This window comes from Lontra canadensis, unplaced genomic scaffold (assembly GCF_010015895.1).
Source record: "Lontra canadensis isolate GAN:19392208 unplaced genomic scaffold, GSC_riverotter_1.0 scaffold9, whole genome shotgun sequence".
Taxonomy (NCBI): Eukaryota; Metazoa; Chordata; class Mammalia; order Carnivora; family Mustelidae; genus Lontra; species Lontra canadensis.
The window spans coordinates 13,013,433-13,034,193 of record NW_022631003.1 but is presented as its reverse complement, the minus strand read 5'-3'; the positions used below and the strand labels follow the sequence as shown (position 1 = coordinate 13,034,193).

Genomic DNA, 20,761 nt, shown 5'->3' with positions numbered 1-20,761 from the left:
CTCTCTGACAAATAAATAAAATCTTAAAAAAAAAAAAAAAGATAAACTTTGGCTATTTTCTGCAAATATGTTCCCCCAAATGGTTATGACTCCAAATTCACTTGGATCTTAGTATTTATGGTGATTATTATTGATACTGTCCAATATAACTGACAAAAACAAGTTCTTCTATACCTTAAGAAATTCAAACACATAAATGATCCTGAAACAAAGATCCTGAGACAAAGACGAAGGGGAAGGAATGAAGGAAGGAAAGTACCCAACACTTATTATGTACTATGTGCCAACTGCTTGGATTACAGTCTCTTCTATTTTTTTCACCGCTGGCATGACTTGGAAGGAGGATTCTTTAGCAGCAATTATCTAAAATGAGAGACAGTTCTCTAGGGACAAGGGAAGACAAAAGAAAAGCTGGCATCTATAAATCCCCTGTCTGCCTAGCACTGTGCTAGAATCTTGAAACACACTGCTTCTGTTTCACACACACTACTCAAAGGGGGGGCTCAAAGATAACTTCTCACTGGATATCAGATGAGTAAGTAATAAGGACAGAATGGGGTCCTCAGGGACACAGTCTTGAGGGGTTTCCCTTTCAGGAGTAGAGGTTAAAAGTACCTGAGAATGGCCCTTGACTGATAGAAGTCACCTTACATACAACTGGGTGGTTACCCCAGCACCAACACAACCACCACCTACCCCTATCACTCCCACCAACCAATGGCTGACTGTATGGCCAGTTGGCCATACATACATACATACATACAGTATAGCCAGTTGGCCACAAAAGCCCAGGTGGCCCCATATCATGGTAATTCTGCTGTACCATTTATGGTCAGAGTCCCCCACTGTTCAGGCCAACAATAGAATTTACTTGTGACTATATCCTTGATGAGCAACTTGTCTATACCAATTTTACCTCCCTGGAGGTGTTACAGGTTTTTCCTGAAGAGCACTCTCTCAATGAGTCACTTGGCCTGGATCTGTCTCTGGCTCAGCTTCTAGAGAACCCAACCTAAGACAAAGGGCATTTGGGATCCTCATCCTATTTCTATTTATCACATCTAACAATTTCTACTCCTCACAATGACTCTACGAAGTAGGTGCTATTATTCCAATTTTATGAACTGGTACATTAAGATTGGCCCATTGAGCCGGAGTCAGCAAAGAGGGAGATAGATTCCAGACAGAAGAGACATGAACTGCTTTAATAGTTCCCCAAAAGAAACAGCCAAAGGCTGCCTTTAATAGGGAGGTATCTGGCTATCCCACTCTGGGACCATTCATTCTAACTTTCTACAAACTTACCCCTTTAAAGGGAAGTTGTACACAAGGACACAAGATGTAGATTTTTCAATGTTTTAAAGTCAACGTTTTAACACATTAATCTTACTCATTTCTCAACTCTGGCAGGCAGAACACACTAAATATTTTTCAAATTAATGCATGTCTGACAACTCCAGGATCTAGATAGGAATGTAATTTCTCCTCCCTTGGTGTATCCACTATTTGTATCTTTCATACATTTAGAACTCCTGTCCCTGTCAAGTGAGTTTGTTGACCTGAATGCTGAAAACATTTCTACCTCCTCTAGCAACTGGGTGGGTGAGAACCAACAACAGAATCATAAATGGACAAGCCTGGAAATCTGATGCTGAACTCTGAATGGTTTAGAACTTTCTGGACCAATCTTCTTGCCTTCATGTGATTTACAAGAACAGCAAATATGTACAGAATGGGAAACTGGGTCACACTTGACTGGGTGGAAGAAAACTTAACTGAGCACAAAGTAGAATTTTCAAACATTAGGCTATGGTGTGTTAGCTGACATTAATGAAAGGGTCAACCTATTAATGTTGATAACTAAATCTGAGCTTCTGTCTATAAAGCTACCCAGTTAGGTCCTACTGATTAAACTTCAAAGTCTCCCCTTGAAGGGCTGCCTCTAAATCAGACTAGGTGTCTAAGAAGCCCTATGGTCTGGAAAGGTGAAGTGTAATATCTGGGAAGTACATTTATGAGTAGAGTATAAGTGTCTTTAGAGATAACCCAACATTCTACCCCAGCCCACCCTCATAGCTGCCTCTCACAGAATCATATTTTCCACTGATGTGCTACAGATTCATAAATGTAGTGAAACACTAAAAACAATTGTTTCACTAAGGCTTTCAAAAATTCTTCACAACGCTACATTTGTAAGACCTTGTCTTCGGCTGCCTCAACATTTCAAATTTTCTGAGACTTTCAGTACAGGCCATGTGTATTTTCCCCCCTGCCAAGTTATTTCCTTACCAATGTCACCATGAAGCAGGGATGTCAGAGGTGGGCATTATTATATTGTCACAAAGATAATCAGTTTTTTCTTCCAATGCTGGAAGGCAAAGCCAGGAATGAGCCATGGCATCAGTCTAGGAGATAGGAGATTTATAACTACAGGTTTTTAAAGCTCCTAGTGGAAAATGAAGAGGGAGATATGGCACAGCAGGTGAATGTATTTAGGATAGATTACACAAAAGAACAAGAATAAATTACTATTTCTGTCAGAATAGATGAATCTAGAAATAGTTCAATCCTCAGGGCCAATGTGATCATAACAATTTGGTTTTCCCCACAGGTCTCAAGCTTATCTATGTTTTTCCCAAAAAGGAAAGCTGAACAAAACAAAACTTGGGAGGAATCCAAATGACCCATATTAAAAGAATAATATGGGAAATAATGTTAATACTACTTAATTCAAATTTCCCTACTAAACCCATAGGCCAGTGTCGCTTGCATCAGACCTGCTTGCATCAGAATCACCCTGGAGTCTTTTTAAAACAACAAAAATAGGCAGACAAAAATTTACTTAATCATAAGGGAATCATAAGGGAATCCATCTAAAATCATCTCCCCCCATGATCTAGATTCACACTGAAGCTGAATATGGTGATTTTGTGCTCAGCAACAAGAACTGAAAAAAAACAAGAGCTTGAGAAATGGTATTTTCATCCAAGAACCCTTACTGAGTATCTTGTTGCCTTTCTTGACTCTCTGTACTTTTTACGAATCAGCTGACAAAACAGCAGATACACAGCTCTGATTCCAGAAAAGACCGGCCTAGAACATAAACTTGGTAAACCACCTCCTCATTGGCATCCCCTCCTCCCATTCCCACCCACCAGACAAGGGAGCTTAAATCTCAGTAAAGTCTCTTCAGGCTCAACATGAAGTGGAAAACAGAAGGTGCAAAGCTGGAGGTCTCGGCTGGGAGGTGCCACGGTTCTATAGGTGAGGTCATAACAGTAACTGTGTGAATTTCAACATTTCTCTTTTTTTCATGTGACACAGAAAACTAGAATATTGAGAGATAAAGAAAGGAACTGAAACGTTGAAGATAAGTATAAATATTGATTATGGGTTTGGGGTTGGCAACTTCTTGATCCCTAGCTCCATCGCTGAAAAAGGCTCTTCACCACACATGCTTTCCAGGAGTTTCTGAAGCTGTACTCAAGAGGTTTCTCTGCTGTGCTTGTGTCTGCAAATGGCCAAGTACATACCCTCTAGAGTTACTGCCCCCTATTCAACCTGAGCAGCTTTATCTGTTTTACACAGTAACCTTCTGTTTCAGATTATATTTAAAGGGCTCCACGTATGCGCCTCTCCATTCACATTTTGAAAACCATTTAGGTTTTAGGAGTCACAATTCTATTCTAAGTAACAGTGCCAACCCTGTACCACATTTATTGTGTGACTCTGTCTAAGCCAGAGCACTGGTAGAATTTTGTTCATAAAAGAGAGAAGCTGTGTTTCCTTCCTCACAGGATAAGTGTGATGGTGAACAAGATAAATACTAAAATTACTCAGAAATAAACATTGTGTATTAAGTGTTATAACCAAACATCAATAGACTCCATTTTAGATTGTGGTTTTAGGGTGCTAGCAGATTTGAACCCGCATTTGCTTAGTTGACTAATCTACCTCTTGGTAAGACGGGTTCTTCTAGTAGAGAGAAGAGGTAAAAAGAAATGAATGCATTTTATCACTTTTTAAAAGATCCTTCAGTTTACGATGTCAAGAATAGATTATTTGGTGGGAAGATACTAACAACAGGGAAACCAGTAAGGCCTCTAGTACCGTAATCCAGACAAGAGGTAAAAATCCATATTACAAAGCAAAGCTGTGGAAATAAACAAGTTTCCCATAGATGCCTAACGAATCTACTCTGCCACACCAGAGGGGGAATAGAGCAGCACATAAGACTATAGACCAAGACTGCCTTGGTTCAAATGCCAGTTTGGGTCATTAAAGGATATTTTGAACAAGCTATTTGATTCCGACATTTGTTTTCTCAGGACACTAAAAGTAGTACCCACCTCAGAAAATTGTCAGGAATAAAGGAGTAGGTGTACGTGAAATGTTTAGGATAGTTCCCACCAGGCAGTTAAGTTTCTTGGCTGGCACATCAAAGATCTAAACGGGGCCCCTAGAGGGCAGCAGAGGAAAAAGAACAAAAGTGAAAGCGCAGAGTGCTAGATTCACATTCGTTAGCAAGGAACACACAGCATCTGATGAGAAAACAACAAACAATGAGAACCCTTCTATGAACCATGCAACATGGAGGCTGAGCTCAGGGTCACATATAGCCTGCTATTTGTTCTTGATAACAAAGATATCAGTATAGACAGTAGCAGTGACTCAAGCAAATCTGGTGATGAGAAGGATCCAGGAATTCATCTGGAACATATTTCCAAATGACTTACACAGCCAGGAAGCTGATTCCAGCTGTTGGCTGGAAGCTCAGCTGAGGCCCACTTTTTCTGAACTTCTCAGTGCAATCGAACATGCTTCCTGCATTTGGAGAATTGCCCACCTCCTTTGCTGCTAGGACACTGGGCCCTAACACAGGCCCTGACAATCACACACACCTGAGCAAGGTTTTGAATCAGAAGCATGTGTTGCAGAGAAACAAGCGCCATCTGGGGTCCATTCTGGTAAGAATGGCAGCAGGTAAATCAGTTTCCAGAGGGGGGTTGGTCAAGGTCACATACCAGCCAAGACCCAGAACCAGCAATATGTATGTGCCTGGCAGAAGCAATAGAGCTCTTTCCACCAGAGCAGTTCTTCAATGTGATTCTGGGCATTGGTCCTGGCCAGGGCCTCCAAACCTGGTTTCTGGCCTTCTGGGAAATCTTAAATTCAATCAATTCCTTTTCTGATCATACTAAATTTCAATTAGTAGCAACTAAGGACTCTGACAGAGAAAAGCAGGGTGTTTGTTCCCAGTATGCCCCGCAGATCAGGTCTGACACCTCTGGAGAAAGGAACTGGAAGCCAGAATGGCAGAAATTATTTTAATAAGCAATGTTGTGACACTCAGAATCTGAATAGCACTACCTCGTTTGCCAGGTGACAAAGTTCTACATTGAGCAGGAAAATGACCCCTTGCCACTTTTCCATGGAATGGAGCAGAGTCCTGGCACCAGGGAGGCTCTGGGGAAACAGTCTTCAAACATCTGTTAGAAGTTCAAATTTAAACAAAAACAACAAAGTTCAAATTCTTTTTTAGTAAAATCAACATAGAAAGGGTCCTCTTATGAACTGGATAAAAGTGGACTGCTTTGGATGAGGTGGGACTTGGAGCTCATGGGGGGGCCTAGTATATCCCTACGCCCACTTGGAAATCAATCCGCAGGACTCAATGATGGTGCCCAACAGGGAGGCTCACTGAGTCCGTGAAACCCTGGAGACCAGGGAGAATGTCCTGAGAGGACACCTGGCAGAGGCATGCCAGACAGGCTGCAGGTCCCAGGTGAGGATATTTATCTCTAAACACATTCTTTGAGGGCTCCCAGAAAGCTGGTGGGAAGAAAACTTGGCAGGGTGTTTAGAAATTGGGGACAATTAACCAGAGGGTTTTGAATATTACACAATTAGTATCTTTTATAATGTAATCTAATAATGAAGCCTGGAGAAATTTTGCCTGCACACCTTTTTAGTTACCTATATCTTATAAATGGTACATTATATGCACGTTCAAGGTAAATTGCATTAAAATGTAGTAAACTCATTCATTAATTTCTGTTGTAAACTCAGCCTTGTGGGAGAGCAACTTAAGTTAATTATGATTCCTTTCTGCCTGGACCTCCAAGGCTCATCCATGCCCTTCCATCCATCCCACTGAAAGGACCTCTGACATTTCTCAGAGCCCCAGGCATCTCCTGGCATCACGTTCTCTGGATTCAGTCGTTGCCTGTTGGACTCGATGGCCTTTCAAACACCTTAGCTGCCTTTTTAAAACAAATCACCGTGGGTATTAGAATGGAAAGGTATGAGCATGGGAAAAATTGGGGGCTCATACCCTTCCTGGCAATGGGATTTCAGGAAAGTTGTTTAACCTCTCTGAACATCCAAATGGATATAATAATAAAACCTAGTTATGAGATAAGGTATCTGAAGTGACAGGTAGGGAGCCCTGGACCTAGAAGTTATACAAAAACACTACCCACTTTAATGAAGGCATTTACTTTCTCAAGAGCACACTCATCTTCCAGGTCTGGCCCTCTCACTGCCTTGGTCTCCCAGTCTGATAGCCAGGACCAAGTGAGAGTAGATCCCAGACACTTCAAAGACATTACATCAAGAAGATCCAATGCAAATCCCAAACGAACAGAAGAGTTTAAATGAGGAAAATTGCCCAACTAAGGAAATATCCAAAATGTGCCATTAAGACAAAGTTGGGGGGTGCCTGGATGGCTCAGTCGTTAGGCATCTGCCTTCAGCTCAGGGCACGATCCCAGGGTCCTGGGATCCTGCCGAGCAGGAAGCCTGCTTCTCCCTCTCTCACTCCCCCTGGTTGTGTTCCCTCTTGCTGTGTCTCTCTCGGTCAAATAAATAAATAAAATCTTTTTTAAAAAAGAGAGAGTTGGGGGGCAAATCGCTTATAGGACACAAACACACAAAAGACAAGATAAAGCATTATAGATGAATCTGAGGTGATCATAGGTCACTACTTTCCCTAAAGACAATCCTGATTTATCCTTGTTGCCACAAATAACTATAAATACCACCTTCACTCTCAAGAGAGGCCCAGTTTGTATGAGGAATTGTATGGTCATAATGCAGGCAGGCTCAAGAGGCACACAATGGTCTAGCTAAGGAAATAAGTTGGAAACCAGACAAGGAGGTGGATAACATCTGGGGTAGTAAGCTATATATAGTATTAATGGCTATAAAGATATAAAGACCTTAATGTCTCAGCCAGGAAGGCTCTTGTAGGATTCCTTTAGTAGTAGGAACTAGAAAATGTGACTAGACACAAACTGCAAGTGTAAGCTGATGGGTCACACTCAAAAGCAGAAGATGGGCAAAACACCTGGGGAGCTGAGTATAAATACAGAGCTAGAATTCTGAAGGCCTCCCACTGCCTTGTCATAAAGTCCAAACTCCTCAGCACAGCAGGATTCAGCTTCTGCCTACCCCTACAATCTTTCCATAAGTAAAAGTTCCCCTATATGCCAATAGTTTCTCAAATACAGCAAAAGGCCATCCTTGCCTTTAATTTGTATTCTTGGCCTAAAATGCCTTTTCTGTTGTGTCTTCTGGATCATTCCAGCTTCTCAAAATTGGAATGCTTAGAGATCCCCTCCCCCAGAAGTCTCCCACCAGAGTGGAGTAGGTGACCCTTCTCTGCACTTCTAAGATCCCTTTGTTCTATTCCCCATTATCATAGCGATAATGCTATCCTATAAATGATCATAACTTAATGTTTCCCCCTTAATTGAAGAAAAGGTCTCTGTATTTCAATTTCGTATTACTGTTGCTTAATATACAACTTGACATGTAGTTGGCTCTCAACATATTTTTACTGTTTGAATAATAAATTCTGTCTCAAGCTAATGATGCTGGAATTATTTTTTAATTTTTTTTCCACTTTAATAACCAAATACAATGACCAAAATAATTGGTCAACCAAACCCATTGCTTACCCTTTAAATTAGGATCTTAATTCAAATTTGGACTAATTCAATGGGTTCTTACTGGATTTCCAAATTTAAGTATCCTTCAACTCTATCCTTCACATAAATGTCAGGCGTCTCTTCTTAAAATGCCATTTTGTTAGGTCATGTCCCTGCCCTAAAACCTTAAAGAAGACAAAATTTTATAAACAGTAACAGGACTATAAAATGGTGACAACCACTTTGAAGAACAATTTTACATTATCTCATAAAAGGTGAATATCCACATACCTTATGACCCAGAATTTCCACTCCCAGATGTATACCTTAGAGAAACTCTTACACAGGGCACAAGAGAGAAGACACAGCAGAAAATCCTCCTATAGGAGAGTTTTTGCAATGTAAAACAAACAAACAAAAAAAGTAGAATAAAAACCAGAAAGGTAAAAAGTGACATAGTCACAAAAGTTTGTATCATACAGTGGTGAAAATACACTGGAGCTACATGGACAACATGACTGTATCTTAAAAAGGTAGTATAAGGGAAAGGCATACAAACAGTATGACACCATTTTAATAAAGCTCAAAACAAGCAAAAATACACTTATATATGTATGTGCTGAAATTATCAACAGAATGATAACCACGACTTAAAGAAAAATGGCTGCCTCTTAGGGAGAGGCAGGAGAAGAAAAGCACGTGATTCAAGTAATACATTTTTTTTGTTGTTGGGAAGGAGGGTCATGGCTGTTTATTTTTTTTGTTATGTTACTGCATTCTTTTGTATATGTCAAATATTGCATAATAAAGATATTTAAAGGGTAACCAATAGAGCCAGAGTAGTTAATTAAAATCAGTAGGGAACAGACAGCTTTCTGGAAATTGCAAAGAATCTATGTCCTCCAAGGGAAGGCTGCCTAGATCCAGCCTTTCACTTCCAGGCATTGGAGACCTGCCTTGACTAGTCACAGATTTACTCATGCTCACTAAAACGTGCATGAGCCAGAGAAAGACATCAGAATGCCAATGTACATGTTTATAATGAAAAAAACAACTCATATAACTGGACATACTCATCTAGCATGTTTAGCATATCTTATATCTGTAGCCAAACTACATAGAAAGTTAAATTATAATCAGAAGGCTCATTATTTACCTTCTGACCTTCCACAAGAATTTTTGGTCAGAGGGGCTGGTTTGCTAACTTATTGTGCAACTGTAAAAATATGCTGCAGCTATACGGAATATGAATATATCTTAGAAACTTAATACAAACTCTAGCTTCATATTTATACCTGCATGGGCAAACATGCATGGAAATTAAAAGTTCACTCTGTGAGCATGGATCAACATTAAGGAACCAGGCAAAATGAGAATAATAGGGGCGCCTGGGTGGCTCAGTGGGTTAAAATGAGAATAAAAAAAAGCCAAGGCTCGGCTTCCTATTGTCTTCAGTAGGGTCCAATATATCACACCTGATGCTACTTTTACTCCTCACACCCAGGATAGACACCATTCATCAATACCGGTGCTTTTTTATCCCCCCAAGAATTGCCTCATGATCCCTCTCAAAGCATTCCAGATTGCCACTGCTAATTGGGTTGGTATGTGAACTAAAAGCTATGGTCTGTAATTCTGAACAGCTAAAATTAAATATATTTATATTTCCATAAAAGGCCTTCTACAATCTGACCCAAAATCCCTTGGCTCCATTTGAAGTGGTCTATTCTCTGTCCCCTCCAAAATGTTCTGTTCTATTCACACATGCTCATCTGTGCTCACTCAAATGCTCCCTACACAACCACACACTCATAAACTCACACACACCAACCTGGAATGTCCTCTCTTCTATGTCCTGCTTGAAACTAACTTCTTCTATAAAGCTTTCTGACCATTCCTGCCCAGAAATGCTGTTTCTCTGCTTCTGAAGACCTGATATTTGTAGGTTACTTGGGATTCACTGTCTGGCATGTGGTTGTATTTTTAAGCAATTCCCTATTATAATCCATGCAGTCTTTAAGCTTCTTCTTCTTTTTTTTTTAAGACTTTATTTATTTATTTGACAGAGAGAGAGATCACAAGTAGGCAGAGAGGCAGGCAGAGAGAGAGGGGAAGGCAGGCTCCCTGCTGAGCAGAGAGCCCGATGAGGGGATCGATCCCAGGACCCTGAGATCATGACCTGAGCTGAAGGCAGAGGCTTAACCCATTGAGCCACCCAGGCACCCCGGCCTTTAAGCTTCTTGAGGGCCGAACAATACTTCTTTAGATTCCCTACAAAACTAGCATGGCCTCTCACATTGTAGATGCTCAACGAATAATTGTTCCCTTGATTTTTTTCCTGTACTTAAAACCCAATTTTGGGTTTTAATTATGATTAAGTAGACTTCCAATCCAAAAAGGAGTAAAAAAGTAAAACATTTTAGAGGATTTAGGTTCTAACTGCACTTTTGAGTTTTTCACAGTAATTTGGTAGTGGTGCTGGGGGAGGGTGTGATGGGTATCAACTTACTAAAGCATTCAAAAGGGTAAATGGGTCAAGCCCCAGAAAAATTTTTGCTGAATTTCCCCATTTTCTCTCCTACATAGAATGTATTTTGAGTGAAAATACCAGGATAATAAATTGGGTAAGAGGAAGTTTTGCTTATTTTTCTGTATGTAAAAGATTTATGACTGTTATAATGTTCACTGTAGAAAATTTAAGAAAAAACAGGAGACATTTTTTAAAAAAGAGTCCTCAGAAATCTCACCACCCATAACTACATTTTAGCATACATATATCCTTCCCTTCTTTTCTAAATGCATATATGCATCTGAAATATATACTCTTACTAACTGGATCATCTTTATTTACAACTTGCTTTTCTATTCTATCATGGAGTCTTTACTACATCCACGAATATTGTTATGCATCTTCCTTTCCGGTACCTACACTGTACTATGCTGTTTGTGCCTTTGACTTCAAGCTACAGAACCCAAATATAAGTGGGCTCAAACAAAAGAGGAAGCTAATCAGATTGTGGAAACTAAGGAAAGGGTGAATAATTGAGGAAAGAGCAAGGATGCAATGGAACCTCAGGAAAAATTAGAACCAGAAACCCCAAGAGCTTGAGACTTCTGTTTCTTGATCTACTTTACGCTCTTTTACTCTAGCATGGATTTTTTCCACACAGCAAGAAACATTGCTCTAATTGTACTGACTACATAATTTTCAGAGTACAAAGTTCAAAATCTCAGGGAAGATGTTCATTACTTAATATTCACCCCTGTGTCAACTAGCTACTAGAATATGGCAACTCCCATAGCAGCCATTTGAATAAGCAAAGGCAGATCCTATGAGAACAGAGCTCCTGAGGAGATGAAATTACAGATGTTCATCATCATTCACTGAAGCAAATCCTATTAATGGACATATAAGAGGCTTACAATTTTTAATTACTATACATAAGGCCCAGTAAATATTTTAAATTTTAAATTAAGTTCACGACTACGAAAATTCTCACACCTTTTTAGCATATACCTGATAACATCCTTATATTCTGAACTTCAGGCTCATTCAACTTATTTATTCATTCAATAAATCTCTTTAGTATCTACTGTGTGCCAGGTTCTATTCTAGGCACTAGGAAAACAGCAGTGAACAGTTAAAAAGCTTTTGAGAGGAAGAGTTTGGGCAGCTACTGTGTATATTTTGAAATTAGAGCTTTCAGGATTTGTTAAGGAACTGGACATGGCATGTAACAGTGAAATCTTTCCCTGAGCAAATGGTGAAGACCAGAAGAGGAGCACATTAGAATAGATCTGTTTTGAGCATGTTAATTTGAGATTCACTTTAGACTCCCATGCAAAGTTTTAATTCAGGAAATGCTTCAAATACATAGAGATTCAGAGACTGGGGAAATAAAGGGAACCAAGCAAAGGAGCCAAAGGTTGTCATTGAGGAAAAACAGGGAATAATGCCTTTTAAGGCAGTGAAGAAAATTCAAGAAGCAATGAGTGAAGGATTATGTTAAATGCTGCTGACAAATAAACAGGATGAGGATGGAGAGAGGACCACTGAATTTGGAGAACTCAGCACGTATCTATCAGTCACTTGTGTGGAATGGTGCAGTGAAGAGAAACACCTGTTTAGAACAGAATCCGGACAGTGAGTACGGTCAACTCCTTTGCTAGGTTTCATTCTCCAGGTGAACAACAACTGGGGATACAGCTGAACAAAGAAGTGGGGTTAAGACTTTTTTAAGATGCTGAAAATACATCTGTATAACAGCAAGAATAATTCACCATTAAGGGAAAGGCTGTGGCTGTAGAAGCCGGCGGAACAAGGACGGGAGCAAATCACTGAGTCAGCAAGAGGGAAAAGGATTCGGAACACAGGGTGGGTACAGGAGCACACAGGCAGACGGCAGGAAAGTGCAGTGCGGGAGACGGAAGTTCACTTCCAATGCTTCAGCTTTTCCAGTGAAAAGCAAGCCAGTTCACGGCTGAGAGTGGGGCCCAAGGAGGAGGTGTCAGGTAACTGGAGAGAAGACAAAGGTAAACTGGCTACCTGAGAGACTGGGAGAATAACGGACTACACAAATGCAGCATGGCTGCAGGGCAGCCTTCAGATGCCTTTTGAGATTTCATGATCATGGGTGTAAAGTGAGTCCAGCCGGTGCGGTTGTGGGTTTTTCTCCAGCAATGTACAGCCATGGGGGCGAAGACGTGAAGCAAAGGAGAATAGGATTTTAGTGGGGCTTTGGTTTTTCCAGATGAATATGCCAGGGCAAGCAAGAACCAGGGAAGTCGAGCAGGGATGTCATGGCCTGCTCTCTCAGCCCACACACTTTTTAATGGCTTCTCAAAGTCTAGCTGTATGAGTTTCCCATCACCGCTATAACGTATTACCATGAATTTAGTGGCTTAAAACAACACAAATGTATGATCTTACTGCTCTATAAGTTGGAAGTTTGGCACAGGTCTCACTGGGATAACATCACTGTGTCAGCAACATCAAGTCCCTTCATGGAGGCTCGGAGCAAGAATCTGTTTTTTTACCTTTTCCAGTTTCTGGAGACCTCATTCCTCTGTCTTCAGAACAAGCCATATAAACCCTTCCTACATTGTATCACTGACCTCTTCTCCCTTTTCTACTTTTAAGGTCCTGGGAATGATACTGGGCCCACCTGGATCCTCCAGAATCATCCCTTTAAGGTCAGCTGATTAGCAACTTCAATTCCATCTGCAACCACAATTCCATTTTGCCCTGTAACAGCATATTCACAGGTGCTGGGCATTAGGATGTAGACCTCTGTGGGTTTATCATTCTACCTCCCAGAATGCATAATGCCAAAGTATTCTGTAAAAGCATCACGCTCCAATCTAGTACGAAAAGGACTTTTCACCACTACCCCGCTAGTTCTAGGCACTGTGGTGGTGGTGGTGGTGTTTTTCATTTTGGCAATTTGTCAGTGGGCAATGATATCACATATAGTTTTACTTGCACCTACATGATTATTAATGAGTCTAAGCATATAGATGAACTTTGATTCTGTGAAGAAAATCTGTGCCCTCTGCACAATTTTTAAAGGTCTTTTGTTTGCTTTTTAAGAGCCAAGCGATATTAAATCTTTGCCTAGCATATATGCTGTACATGTGCGGTGTGATTTACAGGTCATCAATAGTTACTCAACTTTTTTTTATTACCTAGTCAAATCTGTCAAAAATTTTTGGGTGGGTGGGGGTTCTGGCCTTCGTGTTCTGTTCAGAGAAATATTCTCTACTGTAGGAAAATAAAATTTCTCTGAATTTCCCAGTGCTTCTGTAAAAAGTTCTAAGTCTCCTAAGACATGGAAATATAGAAGATAGGAAATGTTTATTTACACCTCCCCTAGAAGGATTTTGCTTCACACATACCATGAGAATTAGATCTGCAGCCATTTGTCTAGTGAATTACTCTAATCCAAGAGGGTCAAATGGTTACAGCCTGGGCTAGGAATCCAGGCAAGGCTACAAGGGGTCAGGAAAATGGGAGCTCATTCCCCCTAGGAAATTACATTTTAAAAAGAAGGAAGCCCAGACTTTAAACACATACGTAGGTCAAAAAAGATGCAGACACCTAACATTTCTGTGCTCCTTGAGAAGACATATTTCTATTCCAGAAGTTTAGGGTGGAAACCAAGGACCCTTTCCACACCTTCTAAAGGAGCAAAGGGTTTTGTTCTCTATTTCAGGAGGAGAGAAGAATAGTTGTCTCTCCCCCTATAAACAAATAAGGAAAATCCATATAGCCAACTCACTGTGTCCTAAAGTGTGACCTGGTTTACCTGGTTTTCATTACATTACCCCAGGAGTAAGGGCTGGGGCAGGTAAGTTTTTCACTTGTTATTACTCCGAGGTAATTGTAAAAAAAAAAAAAAAAACTGTCTTTTACCCAGAAGACATCATATGTACACCCAGGTTTAAATTAAAATGGAGTAGTAAAAACCCAATAGCCACTACAAAATTATAAAAAACATTCTATCTTCTGGTAACTTATAGTTTCATTTCATACATTTCAATGTCAACCCAACTGTGTTTTATTTGCTTTATGGACAGAGTGAGACATGGATTCAGTTTTTTTCCCCACAAACAGTTCTCTAATTGCCAGAAGCTCATTTCCAGAAAAAAGCACTTTTCCTCTGTGATTTGAAATCTCAGTGGGGTGGGAAGCATACAGTGACATTTTATTCATATTTCATAACAAGGAAATCCAAGGGCCAAAAGGATTAACTGATTTAAGATTACTAAGAACCACTGGTAAAGCCAGGGCTAAATTTTTCGTCAAACGGTCAAAATTCTCTCTTTCTCTCTCTCCCTGCCAGGTGGTGGGGGCAGTAGAGGGGGTAGAGAGTGTTTCTGTATTTTTTTCCTGGTAACGAGTGGGTTGTTGTGCCCAAAAAAATCTACAGGAAAAAACGATAGTAAGATGATAACATTGTGTGACATTTAGCACTGATGACCCATCTTGAGCAAAACACAGTATCACTAGCACTTTCTCCTTACTACAGATTCCCAGACCCAATTCCAAAGTGACTTGTATCTTCTTCCTTATCTGTACGCTGTTTTATCCAATGGCAAAAGCTTAGAAAACTTATATAAATAAAGCATTATGACCTCTTAAATATAAAACGAAAGAAGAACTGCTGTCAAAACTTTGACTTATATATATAAAAAGCAATTTAAGAAATTAACCTATTAATTACTTTTTCAAGGACCATTATTCAAAACTCCTTAAGAAAAAAGAATTTTCCCCATGACCAACTTCATACAATCACAAACACAGTACTGTTTTATTGTTAATACTTAAATATGTGTTTAGTAAGTCTGGTGACTTATTTACATATTTTATTTAAGGATCCCTCCAAGATTTCAACTGAAATGGAGAAAAAAAAAAAAGCATCATAAAAGTGATCCAGGCCCACACTGAATGCACAGTTTGCAAGGGCCACCAACTGAGCAGAAAGTGAGATATTTGTGTACTTAGAAATACCACAGACTGCTGAAGGTCACCGGCCATATGAGTTATGGCTATGTGAAGACCACCATCCATTTGTGCCTCTGACTTACCTTTAACTCACAAAATGTAGGCATGCCCTGGTAAATTTCTGCTTGCTTTTTCTACTTGTTTAGACAACTTTCAACACCATTAAAAAAATATTAAATTAAGTGGGAAAACTGCATATATACCACCCTTATAACATCACATTTTTTAATTCATTCAACCAATGTGACTGAACACATTTTGTTTTTTATGTGTATTTGTTTTATATAATTATAATTAAAGAATAAATAAAATGTTTTGCTCATTTTCACTTCACATTACTTTGAGCATTACATTTTCTGCACAGCTGTATTTTTTATTTGATCATAAATTCAGTGGAGATTAAATAGTCCATTTCATTATAAGATATAATTTGCTTAACGGTTTCCCTTTTATGTTCATTTAAATTGCTCTTAGGTTTTTGCTAATGTAAGAAATATAGCAGTATGCATAAAGATACTGGCTCATAAAAGTCATTTTTTGAATAATTAATTTAGAAAAAATCTTTAGAAAAGATACCAAAGGATTAAAAGTCATGCACATTTTCATGGCTCCCTATCAAATTATTTCCTAAGGACCAGTAGTCATTTGCAGAGCCACCAACAAAGTATGAATATATACATTTCCCTGGTAAATCCCTGAATTTGGATTTTAATATGAACTCCTGAAATTTCCCAAATAACTCTTCACTGTCTCAGTTAATCATTTTTAATTCCTGGCAAATTTGAATGCCTTCCCAAATATTTATTTTCCAAATTTCTCTTTAAGTGAAAATTGCCCATGCCTTTCTTCCATGTATCTGTTGGAATATTGTATTTGTTATCCTCCAATTTCTTCCTATTATGATTACAGTAAACCCTTAAAATGAAGAGAGCTTTTCATTGGAGCAACTATATCCCCCTTCACAGCAAAGGAAGAAGAGGCTGAAGGGCAGGTGAAGAACCTCTAGAGGCCGAGTGAATGGCGGTCTCACAAAAACAGAAAAGTTGATGTGCCTCTTAGACCTGTGGCAAGCAAGGATAATAATATTATCCACCTCCTGGGGTTGGGATGACTAGCAAACTAGTTAACATATGCGAACAACGTGTAGAACAGAGCTTGGCACATAACTGGGTCTCCATAAAGTCAGCTGGAGTTATGTAGAAGTAATTATGAGGACTTCAGGGAAGAAATGCCTTCCCCCACCACTCCAGTGTAACTAAAATTAATTTGTACTCACCCTTGAAGCTGACCCAGAGGAATTGTGACTTCTTAAGCTAGAGGGAAAGAAAGCAGTATCAAGTTGCATGTATCAATACGGCCCTTTCTGTAGTAGGCACCAAGAGTCATTAGCTCATTTATTTTCTATGACCTTATCTCCCCAGAACATCTCATTTTATCTGATCTCTGAAGCTTAGCAGGATCAGTCCTGACTGGCCTTGGATGGGGACTCAGACTTACAAGAAGGCTATACGGGTTTGTGGTTAAGTGCAGCTGTGTGGCAATCAGTAACTTGCTAAACATCCCTGCCTCAATTTCTTGATCTGAAAAAGAGTTAATAATGGTCCCCACTTCATGCGGCTCTTGTTAGGAGTAAGTGAAACAATAAATATGCCTCACCTACCATCTACAACCATTAAGGGTTAGCTACTATTTTCAGTATCATCATTCTTATAATTCCAAGAGTTGTGAATCATTACTTCATATTTTTAGAAGGCAGAATAGGCTCAGAAAAGTTAGATAAATTAAGTCACACAACCATCAGGAAGATAAAACTCTGTATTTTATCCCCAAGCTCATTTTAGTATCCAGTTTTTGCATTTTTTGTATTTTTCTTTTCTTTACTTGACATTTCCGTAAAAGAAGACTTGCAGGAAGACATGAGAGCTGTTTGCAGATATTTTAAGGGTAAGCTCACAGATGGGTACGACTAGACTCCCCTTGTTGCCTTCAAAAACAGATCTGAATCCCAAGAGTAGACGCTGCAGAGAAGCTCTTTGGGGCTTACTATAGGGAGAAACATCTTACCAAAAGGAAAGAAATTCAAAAGCATAGTGGTCTCTTTAAAGGGCTAGTTAATTCTACTACTGTCTTAATCTCTTAGGCTCTGTCAGTATGTAGACAAGTGAGATGTCAGCTTGCTGAGGATACTGCAGAAGAGATTCCTGTAAATGTCTCCAGGGCAACCTGATATCCTGTCCTGAGCAGTATTTAGGGGACCAACATTCTACCACACAAATATACCCTCTTTCTTTTGTTAGAAAGGGAGTTGAACTTCTTGGCCATTATCTAGGACCAAGAATGAGTGAGGCTTCCCTGGCATCTTCAGGAAGAGGTAAGCCTTTCTCCTTTGCTCACTTGGGATTATTTTTGCACATCACTTCTCAGATGACTGAGTTACTGTATCCAAATGTCTAAGGATCTTCTAGGTCTTTATGGCTCTAGTCTTCATCAGCACAGCTTCAGGACCCTTCCTGTCAGCTACCCTAGCTCTGACTCTTACACCAGGGAACCCTCGGGGAAGGAATCCTCAGCTCTCAGCACCCACCTACTGCTACACTTTGCTCTCTCAGCTCCTTCCAACCGTCTCACGGCAGACTTCTGCAGCAGGTGCAGAAGACACTACCAGGTCCGGCAGAGCTGTTTTCAAGGCATGACCATCCCAAGCCCTCAGGAAGCTACGCCATGTTCTGGGGCCAAATGGGGGCAGGAAGAGAATAACCCACAGCACAGTTCTGTGTTAATCTTTGTCATGGGTATCCCAAAGTAACAGTGCTTGAGCCTAGTTTCTCACAAAGCTATTACATTAATGTGGCATTTTATTGTTCACAAAATGTTTCCAGGTATTTTATTTCTTATTCCTCTGAACCCACACAAATATTACTGTAGATAAAGTACTTCTCAATTATGATTATGTCAGACACATGTGAGAGAAAACTCAACCAACAGTAACTTAATCAAAATAGGACTGTATTTTTATCTCATGTAAATAGGAAGGCTGCAAAGGCAAGGCTGAACTGATGGCTCCATTGCTATCAGGAACCCAGACTCCTTCTCTCTTTCTGCTTCATCATTTACAGTCAGTGGTTTCCATCCTGAAGGTGACCTCATGGTTACCTTCTGTCTCAGAGGAATCCCAGTTATCATAATCTTCCTCCGGGTAAGAGGAAGGAGAAAGGGTATATCTCCTAGCTGAGCTACTTTCATTTAGAGATTTCCCATTGGCCACTCTTATCTGCAAGGAAAGCTAGAAAACATACTTTGAATTTTTTTTCTTAATCCGGACACAAATCTATCCCCATCAGTGTAGGGGTCCTTCATTAAGGAAGTATGGGAAGATGACAAGTGGGTAGGAAAATAGTATCTCCAACCAAGGAAACTGAGGCTAATTGAGATTAAGGGACTTGGCCAAGGTAAAACAACTAGTTTCTTATATAGCTTTGTTGCTGCACAACCTTCAAGGACACAACGGCATCACATTCTCTGTAAGTGGAACCCTCTGCACCTTACAGTGATGGAATGCGTGACTTGTGCCTTCACGTATGGTGACCTGACTCCTCCTTCTGCACCTGGTGAAGTTCTGTGTGTAAGACCTCCCACTGCCACCCCTAGGAATCCTGCCTTCCGTGCTCTACTTAGCGGGAGTCTAGTATTTACTGCTGCATATTTTACTGGAGAAGTTAAGGTCACCGTTCGTTTCATGGAGGCCCTCTTTCTGCCCAGGGGCAGTGAGTCCTCCTCAAGTTTCTGCACACCTGGTGAGGGTCTTCCCTGATTAGGAGTAGAAATGGGAAAAGGTCGCCATCTTCGCCATCTTTTCACTTCTTATACACAGACAGGTCAGTCAGGGAGTTCGCACTACAGGCTTATTTTCACCAATTTGTAGGAAAGAAAGTGTATATTAAACATCAGTTTTTGAGGCCCTCACTTGTTTATGAGAAGCTACTCCACTTTAGGCATTAAAGGGTTTTTGCTAATATTAATAAAGTAGTACTTTGACTTTTATCCAAGTATGATCCTTGAGTTTATGTTCCCCTGTTTAGAACCCTGAAGTACGGGAGGAAATGGTTAATGATACCACTTTATTACAAATAAAGTGACTCTTACACCAGGGAAGTTTGGAGTCATATTTTTTAAATTAACTATTATATTGTATGGCTACATATCATAATAGAACCCTTTAAATAAATAAATGTATTCCTGAAACGGTTGCTATTCTGCTTTTTTCCCCTGAAAGTTGAATGGGGGGAGGGGCAGTACACTGGTTAATTAAAGATTTGGGTTTGGTGGGTTCTATTATTGGAGGTTTCACTGTAACCAGTTATAAATGCAATAAACTGGGATCTTGCTTTCCTGATAATATAGGGCATGAGTATGCTTTCCTAAATACAGAATTCTACTTTCGAAGACGTGATCACTACAGTCTGAAGTCAGAAAATGAGACCAACAGATCATCTTCAGGCCATCCTGGGGTCTGTCAGTAAACTGAAAGTAACTGAACGAAGAGAGGAATCTCCAAGAGAGGCCAGGGGACAGCCACCAGCCCACCACTACAGAGAATTTCAGAGCTAAGCCACTCACAGAAAAAAAAAAAAGTTCAACCACAGGGCGGATGTGCTGCTTTTCACACCCAAGTCATTTATTTGAAAAGCAAAGGCAGTAAATTCTTGAAGCCCTCACTATGTTATGATTACTCCAGGAGAAAAGAGAAGATAAAAGAGAGACACTGAGCTTTCCCTCCCAGTGTCTTCCTTGCTCATTTCTTTCAGGCAGATTCTTTAAACCTTATTTCCTTATTTTGCAACAGGAGCCTATAAAGTTAAGAAAATTATTTTTAGCTTTTAGGAGTATGCATTTAATTGTGTTCACTGTTATTGCTACTGTATAAAACAGGAAGAATTCCTTGGGACATGAGTGCAAGCTCCACATGGTCCAATGGCAAGAGTATTAATTGGCTAACCATACCACTAAGGCGTTAGTTCTAATAGCCTGTTAAATAAATTAGTAATAAGAGATTCTAAAAAGGGGCGCCTGGGTGGCTCAGTGGGTTAAGCCGCTGCCTTCGGCTCAGGTCATGATCTCAGAGTCCTGGGATCGAGCCCCGCATCGGGCTCTCTGCTCAGCAGGGAGCCTGCTTCCTCCTCTCTCTCTGCCTGCCTCTCTGCCTGCTTGTGATCTCTCTCTGTCAAATAAATAAATAAAATCTTAAAAAAAAAAAAAGAGATTCTAAAAAGAATCAGGCTATCCTTCAAAAAGCCAAAGTAGTATAATTAACTAAGGGCCCCAAAAA

At 40.0% G+C, this 20,761-nt stretch overlaps 2 long non-coding RNA genes across 4 annotated transcripts in view; one reads left to right on the top strand and one right to left on the bottom strand.

Annotated features, from left to right (window-relative positions):
• The window catches only part of LOC116866144, a 72,166-nt gene extending 51,951 nt beyond the window's left edge, over window positions 1-20,215 (top strand). For both annotated transcript variants that reach the window (XR_004382348.1, XR_004382347.1), the window contains exon 4: window positions 19,837-20,215. This is a non-coding gene — a long non-coding RNA (uncharacterized LOC116866144). The remainder of the gene's footprint in view (window positions 1-19,836) is intronic.
• The window catches only part of LOC116866143, a 193,540-nt gene that overhangs the window by 126,574 nt on the left and 46,205 nt on the right, over window positions 1-20,761 (bottom strand). The gene's annotated exons all lie outside the window — the stretch shown is intronic.